The 11,935-nt window shown below is 47.2% G+C and overlaps 1 pseudogene; it reads left to right on the forward strand.

Moving 5' to 3' along the window:
- Positions 1-3,633, forward strand: part of LOC147728819 (elongation factor 1-gamma-like) — an 81,578-nt pseudogene extending 77,945 nt beyond the window's left edge.
- The last annotated feature ends 8,302 nt before the right edge of the window (positions 3,634-11,935 follow it).

Here is an 11,935-nt window from a genome sequence, read left to right on the forward strand (position 1 = left end):
TCACTGTCACACAGCTATAAAGCTTAATTCCATAGCGTGCCCTCTTACTAGAAATGTATTGCCTAAATACCAAGCGGCCCTTGAACAACACCAAAGACTCATCCACTGCAATTTCTCTCCCAGGATAAAAGATCTCAGAAAATCGATCAACAAAATGATCAAGGACAGGCCGAATCTTGAAAAGACGGTCACAATCAGGGTGATCTCGTGGCAAAGCATCACCATTGTCAACAAAATGCATCATCCGAAGCAGAAGCAAATACCTATCACGACTCATGACTGCCGGAAATATAGCTGTTGCCATCAAGGGACTAGTAGACCAATATGAAGCCAATGATGGTTTCCTAAGCAAGCCCATCAAAAAAGTTAAACCTAAAAACTTTTTCATCTCCAAATTTGTGGGAGTCCACCGGTTAGCTCAAGCATGGGGCTTAAGGTTGGCACTGTTCTCCCTCAAAAACTGTTCTGCATACAAATTAGTCTGCTCTACGATCTCTGCCAAAAACACATCATCCATGAACAACTTGAAAAAATCAATTGGCAAAAAGTTTTCAGTGTTCACCCTACACCCTGGAACACCAGTAAATTTAGGCAATGCCAGCTGCACCATGCCTGGGGCAACCCAGAGGTCAGAACTGTCATCGACAAGTCTCCCAGCCTCAGGCTGCGGCCCAGCTGCCTCTTGTCGTCCCACTACACCAACTGGAAGTCTAGGAGCCCCAGGCTGCCGCCCAGCTGCCTCCCGCCGCACTACACCAACGTGAAGTCTAGCAGCCCCACGCTACACCACAGATGCCTCTTGCTGCACTATCGGCACATCAAGGTCCTCCTCTACCACAGGCACTTCATCCACACCAAAAATAGCTTCATCAGCACTCAGGGTATCTTCATCATCAGACGATGCCATGCGCAGAGAAAACTCACTACCAGAATCTTCCCCTCCCATCTCAGAATCAGAGTCACTCTCAGCACCATGGTCAGAGGAAGAATCAATAAGCATTCCAACAACTTGCTGAGCGGTAATCCGGCGGCTAGCCATTATCCTTACAAATAAAGGAGTCTGCACAAACAACTCAACAACCCCAACACTGTGCAAAGTAAGTTAAAAAATGGAAGCATTTATCACAAATATCTATATTTAGAAAAAATATACAATTCACTTACAAGCGACAACTACACTCACCAGCACCTACTCTGCAAAGACACAGCAAAGAGGCAACGATATCCCACTAGAAAGAAGAAAAAAAAACCTTACATCTACAGAAGGACACATCAAAAACAAATGCAAAACATGTTTTACAATCACAACAAACAGAAACCAAACATACTCGTATTACTACACACTTTGCAAAAAAAAAACAATTACATTACAATTGAACAAAAAAGAGGTCTCTTACCAAACACATGCAACTACAGAAACAGCAGAACAACAGAACCACCAGTAACGGAACCACACACTGCAACACTCTAAAGAGAAAAAAAACAATACACATTAGAAGAAACAAAAACAACACACATTACAACAGGCTATGTCACAAATGGGGTGTCTGTCCCCAAGGGGGGAAGATTATAAATCATTATAAACGTGGGCCCCCTGGAAGCAACCCTACGGAGGGCAGAGAGGCCAAATAAAGACATGGCAGAACATACTTTTGAAATGGGCACAAGGAAGCAACCCTTGGCCAAGGGGTCGCTCCCTATAAAAAAAAAACCTGGAGTCTAGTGGGCTTTTCTATCCCCCCCTGGGTCCAGAAACGGTACAAAAAACATTCGAGGGGGGGCAGAACAGTCTACAATATTTATAATGCCCCCTGGAAGCGACCCTTGCAAAGGGGTCGCTTCCTTTATAAATATAATCCAATCCCTGGTGTCTAGTGGGCTTTTATGCCCTACCTGGGTCCAGATGCGGCCCAAAAAACAGCCAATCTGCCCCCCCCGGGGGGGGAAGAAAAGTCTAAAAAGATATTAGGGCCACTAGGAAGCGACCCTTCCCCAAGGGGACGCTTCCTTTTCAAATAAAAACAAATCTCTGGTGACTAGTGGGCTTTTCTGCTCCCCCTGGGTGCAGATCGGCCGAAAAAACGGCCTATCTGCCCCAGGGGGGGGCAGAAAAGTCTGAAAAATATTGTATGCCCCTGAGGAAGCGACCCTTGCCCAAGGGGTCGCTTCCTTTATAAATAAAAATCAATCCCTGGTGTCTAGTGGGCTTTTCTGCCCCCCCTGGGTCCAGATGCGGGCCAAAAAACGGCCGATCTGCACCCAGGGGGGGCAGAAAAGTCTAAACCTAAATTAGCGCCACTAGGAAGCAACCCTTCCCCAAGGGGTCGCTTCCTTTTCACTCATAAACAAATCCCTGGTGACTAGTGGGCTTTTCTGCCCCCCCCCCTGGGTGCAGATCGGCCCAAAAAACTGCCAATCTGTCCCAGGGGGGGCAGAAAAGTCTGAAAAAGTTCATGGCCCCAAAAGGAAGCGACCCTTGCCCAAGGGGTCGCTTCCTCGACAAAGAAATATGCCCCAAAACAATCCCTGGTGTCTAGTGGGGCATTCCTGGTGCACGATTGTGACGCTGTGCGCGATCGTGCACCAGGAATGCCCTGCATTGGGACATCAGGAGAGAGGAAACGCAGTTTCCTCCCCCCCGATGCCTCAAGGCACCGAAAACCGGCCCCCCGCCCCACTGGAGCACAAAACACTAACCTGTATGCTGGACGCGCTGGAAAGAAATGGCTTCCAGCGCGTCCAGCGCTTCCTGATGACGTCGGCACGCGCTGTGTGCGCTGATGTCACCAGGAAGCGTGGGGGGGCCAGGGGGTGGCAGCAGAAAGTCTTCCGCTGCCACCCCTGCAAAAAAAAAAAGATCACTGCACAGGGGGGTGGGGGGGGGGGAGAGCCAGCGCTCCCCCCCCAGGGCTGTACTGATGACGGAGCGGTTCCGTCATCAGCACAGCCCAACCGATGCTGATGACGGAACCGCTCCGTCATCAGCATCGAAGGGGTTAATAAGATCAAAACATCCCAAGACCCTTCACCTATTTAATGCACAAATGGTGCATAGGTGCCGACACTTGATTTAAGCATGTAAATGTTTGCGCACAACATAGTTTAAGCAGTAAAGCTGCATGACTGCTGGAAATGTAATGGCTATTTCAATGGAAAAGTTGCTGTATGTAAAAAGAAGCATCCTAGTGCACTATGCTAGTATTCATTTATGTAGGACAATGTGCTTCAAAATACACCACTGTGTAAAAATGATTCACAAACCTTCAGCTTCATGGATACATTGATATCACTTACAATTCGTAAATTGTTCCAGCACCACTGCTTGTCAGCCAAACCACATCGGGACCTCATTTTCTTATCCTTTCACATGCTTCACCAATGCTGTGGCACCCGATTTTTTTGTATCAATGATTTGAAAGCTTCATCCAATGTTTTGCAATTCCCTTGCAGCTAAGAAGGTCTCATAGTCACAACCCAAGAAGGAAGCCCCCAAAAAAGAAAAAAGAGCCCAAGAAGGAGGAGAAAAAGGGAAAAAAGAAGCCTGCTGCTTGGAATGAACCTGATGAGTGTGATGAGGTGCTAGCTTCAGATCGTAAGTCCAAGGACCCCTATGCCCACCTGCCAAAGACTTGAGAACGGCCATGCATGGAGTGTTGGCTGATACTAGTATGGCAGCAAGGGAAGAGTTTGCTTTGTTTGTGGGGGGGAGGGGGGTATAATGGTCTGTGATGCTTTAATGGTTTATGAAAGACCATGGTTTGCTGGGCCTTGGTGAGAACTGTGTTGGCAATCTGAATGCTCTGAGAAAGAGCACTGTTCATTGAAGAGATGATGGTCAGGAAGTCTGTGTGATGGGAGAGGTGACTGAATCTAGGTTGCGAAAGTGAGCATTCAGTGCTTTTACTGTATGATGCAGGAGGCGTTTGAAACTCGGGCCTGCTATAATGCAGTAAAGAACATGGATGTAATCAATGCTTTATTATTCAGAAAACGGCTTTCCACTTGCGAGATTTGTAACTGGAGCAGGTAAAAATAAGATTTTTTAAAACTTTCCATTTTATTTTATTTGTAAACATTAATAAAAAAATGATTTCTGCCATGTGTTTCCCACTTGGTAGCAGTTACAGCATACATCTATGAACAACTTCTCCCAGTGCCCTATCAGTCCATTCAGTCTCTTTGAGTCCACGCCCTCCCTCAGTCTGGAGTAAAAATAAGAAAACCTGAAGATGTGATAGCCCCTTGAGGTTCAAAGATACAACCTCAAATGTTAACCGCTTCAACACTAGGTAGTTAATTTTCTAGAATATTGTAAGCCTGGGGGGAGCAATGCTCCCCCCAGGCTTACAATGCCATTCTCTTTTCGACAGCAATGTCTCAGTTTGTGGAATTCTGCAGAGCCATTCCTCTCTAGGGATTTTCTTTTGTGCAAGGAATAGAAATGTAGATGCAGTGTCATTAAATCTGCTACTGGTGTAAGCTGTTATCAGCCAGGACAGCTGTTGGTTGACAAATATACAATAAAGGCTACAATCCTAAAAATAATGTGGTCTTCAGAGAGTTCACAACAACAAAATGTGCCATAGTGATACAAACATCAGCCATCAGTGACAACCATCTTGCAAATACACTTCCCAGCATTTTCTGGACAACACTCTTCCAGGTGGCCTGGTTGGGCTGGGTGTCAAGAGGACTGTCATTTTGACAGATACACCGTAAACATGCAAACCTCAGCACATTAAATTAGTTTCCCAGAAAATGGCAGAAAGCAGCATTTGTGATCTCATCTGACTATGCAGCCACTGTACAGAATTCATGATGTGTGGAGGCACAAAGCTAAGCAGCCATACATTTGGCTCCTCATAGCCATTCACTTATGTGCAATGAGATGAGAACAATAAGCACCACATTCACACCATTACCACACATGTAAGGGAAAATTAACAGAATGTGAAGCCAGCCACACCTATGTGACTGCTAAAGACATGGACTAAGCCCAGTACCCAGGCCTGAATTAAACGAAAATTGGGTGTTACAAAGTAAGTACGTTACTGTGAAAGCACAGATGTGGACAACTCTGACCCACATGTGTCAGTCACAGGGTGTTAGGAACCAGTCAATGTCTTTGGAAATGTAGTGTGACCTAAACACAACATGCCAATGTATGCAACAAGCTGGAAATGCTCATCAATCCCTTCTTGTCCAAATTACATTGTTAAAAAAAATGGCCAGCATCATGGATGAAGGAGGCAAATCTATCTACATCAACTCATAATTAGGTTCGGTAAACATGTAATGTGTTTGATTTGAGGGACAGTGGTCACTCACATCAATCATTGTGTCATCTATGTACTCACAGGGCGAGTTGGGAACACCACTGGAACTAACCAGGACAGCCTTTTCCAGACTCTGGTTAGCCAGGAGCTCTCTGGCGTAAATGTCTCTCAAACCATCCTCAGACAATGAGGAATGATTGGGCCCATCACGCTTGGGTCGTCAGACAGCACCAGCTGTGGCTACAGCAGGATCCTCTGTAATCATTCCCGCCTCAGCTGACAAAACCCAGCTGACCCCTACCCTGATGGCACATCAGCGCGGGACACCACTAACAGCATAGCAACGTAGGGCTCTCTGGAGTTGGCGGACAACGCACCCCTGTCAATGAGGAAGGAGGCTCAGTGTTGACTGTGCCAGCACTAACTGGCCCAGCTCGCATTGCACAGCTTCAAAGGGTCATATTGGAGTGCACCTAATGTGAGATCCTGACACTGGAATCTGGTTTTTACCAGCCCAAATGTTTGCTTGACAATTCGCCTTGCCCTACCATGGGCCTCAGTAAACCACACTTCTGCAGGGGTGACAGTGTTGTGCAGTGGTGTCAGCAACCAGGGATAGTTGGGGTATTCAGAGTCTCCTACACAGAACACAGAAAAGACTTCAATTGTCTGACAACAGATCACTGTCTGACATACAATGAACATAGGAAATCTGTTTGAAAAACCCAAGGTGCACTGTTTATCAGCCCTATAAGGTGCTTGAATGGAATCTCAACGTTGTATTGGCTTTCAGTCTTGTTATATCAAAATTTCAAAACATTTGACAAAGTAATCCATCGATTACATCATATTTTTACTACCATCCAAAATATTATTCAAAAATAGTCATCAACAACAAATGTATTGTATACGAAATGTCAATAAAGTTTTCAAAATAATGAAAACATGCTCAATACAGCAAAAACCACAATAGATTGTCGATCTTTTTGTGTACTTCTTTGTATTAGAGAAGCTTTTCTTAATCTTTCACAGTTCAATGCAGTTCAATGCTTCATAATTCAATGCTTTAACAGAGTGACCAATGGCTCCCAATGCATTTCGGTGACATCACCTTCGTCAGGTAAACACTAAAAAAATATATACATATGCATTGCAATTTTTTGTATGATCATACATACATAATTAATTAATCTGTATATATTACACAGAAAAGAATATTTGAAAAAGACCTTCATAGAGTATTTCGCTCAACAAGCGTAATAGGTGCCACCAGCTCAAAAAGATAAATGTAAATTACCCACAGTTGTGGTCCAATAACCTATTAGCAATGGTGCGTGGTGATTTACTGTGCTGTTATCACAAAGGGAAGTATAAGAAATAAATACTGTGACGCAAAGTGAAGAACAAAGACGCTTCCTGCACAAGAAGGTGTGAATCATGTGAACATGCAAGTCAGGAGGTGCCTGTGTGTTTCTAGCTTACCTCTGTTCAAACAATACGTGTGCTACACAAAGTTCGCGACCAGCGCGTACACGATAATCCCTCTAAAAAGAAGGAGCAGTCAAGGTTAACAACACTCCCAAGAGGGATGTTGTGGGTTTCACTATGAGTGTGAAAACATGCACTTACGTGTGTAGATAAATATGCCAACACGAACAAACTTCAAGGTTCACTAGCCATCTTCTGAAACAAAAAGACCCGACTTTACTAAAAAAGTGTGTTTGTACTGCTGCCTCATTTTCAACCACATGACGATCATGCACTTCGCTTACCTAATGTTCTCCGTAAATATCCACGTTGTCAACTCAAAGGTTCGGGTATCAATAGTCTTGTGGTCATCTCAGTTTGTATAAAATGTTTTGATTTACGCGCCTTTTAAGTGCATGATCGTCCTGTGGTTGAAAATCAGCCAGCAGTACGAACACACTGAGGGACTGAATCCTCTATATCGGTGTCCACCACCACCTCTACCATATCCAGCTTCCCAGCTGCTCCAAGGCACCTCCCCCTCTGCCCCAGTCTCCCCAGGCGCACTGAGTGTGGAGGTCATTGACATTTTTAGGCAGATCTCTGTGGGACAGACAGCAATGCTGTATGTCCTCCAGGTATATGCCATTCATTTGACAAATGTAAATGTGTAAATGTATTAGCATTTATATAGCGCACTACTTACCCATAGGGTCCCAAGGCGCTTCGACCGCTGCGAAACCCTTCCTGGCTTCCCTGAGAGATGGTCCCTTAATGGGTATCTCCAGGGTGAGACCAGGCATCCCCGGCGGTCTGGTGGGGCCGTTAGTGAAGATGAGGCAAGCTAATGCCCAGAGTTGCCGAGTGTGATCGCTGATCAGAGTGGGCACCGAGGCGAGAGAATTATCGAGTCCGCTGACCCTGGTCCAGAAACCTGCCGCGCCGGGAATCGAACCCTGGTCCCGGGCCGTCCTCTGCTCTCGGGTCTGCCGCCTCTAACCAGTGAGCCATCCTAATGTTATCATTCCTGTAGGGCATTCACTCTGACATATCTGCCCTACAGAGATCCAATAATGCTCTGGCCTCCACCCTGATGACAGCAGTGTCCCAGCTTCACCTGTCCACCCCCTCCTATTTCTTCCCCATCCACAGTCCCAACTACCCTCCCTGACCTGAGCACACACAAACGTACATATGTAGCCCATCAACAGCCACACGCAGCACACAAAACACATACACAAAGACAAATCTATACAAATGCACACTCACACAACAGACAGCACACTCACCACCAGGGACATACCAGCAGAGGACACACATACATCTACAGACACTTTGCAGACCCAGCAACCCTCTGCCTCCACAACCCCTACCCTTGCCTCTCCTGTTCCCCCCTCTGACCAGACTATCCACCTCTGTGCCCTTGACCTGTTCCCTACACACACCTACAAACTCCCTCCAAAGATGAAGAGGCAGTGCACACATGGCCCTGTCATCTACATCTGCCCTCCCTGAGAAAAAACTAAGCCCAAAATCACACACCACCAGTAAATCCAACCGGTCTCCCAAGTCCAAACACACTCTATCAACCCATACTTCCCCAGCCCAGTACCTCCTACACCAAATAAAACCTCCAGAAAAGTCTGAGCCCTCCCTATTCCTATCCACACCATACAGAATTATACCATCCCCAAAATAGTCATCCTCCCCTCCATCTAGCCCTACCACTATAGTTGCCCCCCTCATTCTGAGACAACCATTGCAGTGGAACCACGACCCCTCAATCTGGCACTACAACTGCAGTGGACCCCCCCCCCCCCCGATCCCATTCCTCCCAAAACCCAAACCAGTCCCCCTTAGACTTGTTCTCTTGGTGCCTGGCCTGCCCCTAGATGCCCCTCCAGTGTGAGGTGTCCCTTTGCTGGCAAACTGCAGGCAAGCAGTGAAGGCCAAATGTGGCCCTCAAAATCATTGACTTTCATTGGACCTGCCATTGACCTATTTCTCATCACAGTATATGCTGCATTTTCTATTTTCTATTTATTTTTCAGAAATGTCTGTGTCCTCAAAATGGATTTCTGTTTAACAGTCATTCATGTGTAATATGTGATGTAGGTAGACAATGATTTCAGAATGGTGTGAGCTGCATATGGTCCCTGGAGTACACGCACTTGGTCAGTGTGCATCCGAGATTCTTGGGCCTATTTTGGCTAGATGTCAATATTAACATTTGTCTCTAAGCTTTGTTTAGCTAATGGAATTCCACATGGCTCATGGTTTCAGATGTCAACATAGTGCAAGTGTGGCAAAGTACAACAGTTTAAGAGAAGCATGTTGTGTATGCTTGTGATGTGTAGAAAGACTCCTGTCTCATCAATGCAGCTGGGTACATATGAAGTTTGACTACATTTTAGTCAATTCGGACACACCCATGTACACAAAGTAATGGTACAATACGTGTAAGTGACTTGATAGTGGCGGGCACATGTCTGTGACTTCTTTAGATCTGTTAGACTAATGACAATGATAACCATGCCACTGGTGGCATACCACTGTAGGCAAATTCCCTTCATGGCTTTGTACTCACCTTATACATTTCATGTGCCCATGGCGACTCTAAGGTGAGCAGTATTCTCACAGTCTTCCAACCCTGTTATCTCCAAGAACTCCACTTTCTACAGATATTCCTGTTCGGCAAGGTGTCTGTGGTTTTAATTGTCCATTGCGTTCTATTTTATATGTCAGGCATGCCATTCTGCTTTTGTTTGGGTACATCATGTGAATGGTATGTTTTGTCTGTCTAAGCTTGGATTTAATAGTTACAACCACACATCAGTCATAGATGAGCATATGATTTGGGTGCAGGTTGTCATTTGTGCATGACTGACAAAGGGCTCCTTTTGAGCTAAGCTTGATGCTCTTCCAGATCATACAGAGCTGAACTAGGAGTGGTGTTATGTCTGTTGGATTGCCCTGTGCTACATGTGGATAGCTGAGTGGACTGTGAGTGCACATAAGTGTTGTGGGCCCATCTGCTCTGCAGATGCTACAGGAGCCAGTATCACACCCATGCTCTTAGTTGCCACAAAGGGCAGGAGGTGGATTTTGGAATGAGAGGCCTAGCTGAAGATGTGTTTTGCAATGTTAATGTTGTAAGTGCTAAGGTAGCTTATTCATGAGTAGAGGTGAGAGAGACTAGTTTTTCCTAATTTTGAAATGGAGTGGATAGGGGGTGTGGTCTGGCCATGATCGACGATGGTTGCCTGATTTGTGGTCTCCGCTCTGAGATGGACTCGGGATAGAGGCTGTGGCCTTTTTAAAGCAGCTGGGGATGCACCACAATGTTCTTCAGAGTCCCCAGAGCTCCTGATGCCAATGGTCCACATTGACGTCACAGAGAAACTCAGGCAGGAGAATTCCCCTGGAAGCGGGCATAAACGCTGGGCCTAGAGGCATGCAGGAAGCCTCACCTAACACGTTGATGGCTGACCCCACCTACCAGCTACCGCTCCGGAGCCCCCAGCACCGCAGGACCTCAACACACCAATTACAGTAGGTGGCGGGCACACCATCACACGACCAACCACAACAGGGAGAGACTGTACACACACCCCCTTAGAAGGAGCCCCTTGAGGCCCAATTGCAGCCAGGCACCCAGATCCGGGCAACAAAACGCAGCCCAGTGAGTGGACCCAGCAACAATATCCCTCAGAGTCTTAAGAATCCCTGAGCCAACAACCCAAGTCCTAGCACTGCCGAGGAAACACATAGGCAGGAGAGTGTACCAGGAAGTGGGTGAACATGCTGGGCCTAGAGGCATGTGAAGCCTCAGCTACCGCATTGACAGCTGACCCTCCCTTCCAGCTGATAGTCTGGAGCCTTCAGCAACACAGGACAGTGATGGATACTGTGACTACTGTGCACCCTATTACACATTTGAACACAGTGGGGAGACCCGGAACACAACACCCCAAGTAGAAGCCTTTTGGGGTCCCACTGCAACCAGGTGCTTAAACCTGGACCAAATCGTGTGAACCATCGACACCGGCCACCTCAGAATGGCCAACCAGATACATGCTTTGGCTCCTTGAAGCTGGGGGTCCCTGAGCCGAGGCAAGCGGATCGGATGGATAATAATCAAAGGACACAAAAAGAGAAAAAGAGAGGAGATTGGGGCTTGGGACTTTGGGGCATGGTGGGGGAGTACTACGCACAGGGAAGGAGATCCCTGGTGCACAGCTCCAACCGGACACCCAACCCCACAGAGCCACCCACAGTCTCATGTCAGTAGATTTTACATCACAATGAGGGTGGACCCCACTCATTGACATAATGCACAGTGGTCATCCTCACCTGCAGCAGGACCAGCAAAGTTGCTACTTCTCATTCAGAGAGGTATCTACGACCCCCTCTGCTTGGGCCTGGCACAGAGCAGAGGTGTCCCCCTACACACCACATAGGTACTGCATGGACTCGGGGGAGCCTAGTGGGCCCCAAAACCAAATCAAACTAACTTGCACATCAGAATAGGCCACTACCTGCAGCCCCATCATAAGACGGGAGATGAGAGGGGATCTAGGAATCTTCTGGGCTGGGCCCCAACACCCTGTAGTTCTCTGCAGACTGCCACCCGGCAGTGTATGAGGGCCAGCGCAATGAGAGCATACCAGTGCGGAGGGACCAACATAGACACCCCAATCACACTGTGTCCTGCCTCCTGTCAAGTGGGAGATGAGCGCAGTCCACCGGCTCTGCTGCGACCTCCCCCCACCCTCCCCACCTACAACTCTGGCACCGGAAACAGGGAATCTCCCGTACTAGACCTGGAAAGCAGTACCAATAGACCATTCTGAGGTGCTGGCGGCCTGAGAGAATCACGACGCCGCTTACCTATAGCCATTTGTGCCCAAATCGCCCACAGCAAGTATTCACTGCGGACCCACCATTGCTCCTCCAGAGGCCTGATCCTAAAGATAATTACTGTGCCTTTGCGCTGATGTGGCGCATTGACCTGAGACTAGAGGCGAATGTCCACCAACAAGCACGGAAATAAGACCTCCAGCCAACTTCTTTTCACGGTAGTGCTCAAGCGGCCTTATATGTCCATGAAGAGTACCACCCCGCCTACAGGAGTTTCCCCCCAGACCACTCCAGCCTCCACACAAGGAGAGACCATGGACCGCATTTTACTG

Source organism: Lissotriton vulgaris, chromosome 3_1 (genome assembly GCF_964263255.1).
Source record: "Lissotriton vulgaris chromosome 3_1, aLisVul1.2, whole genome shotgun sequence".
Classification (NCBI taxonomy): domain Eukaryota; kingdom Metazoa; phylum Chordata; class Amphibia; order Caudata; family Salamandridae; genus Lissotriton; species Lissotriton vulgaris.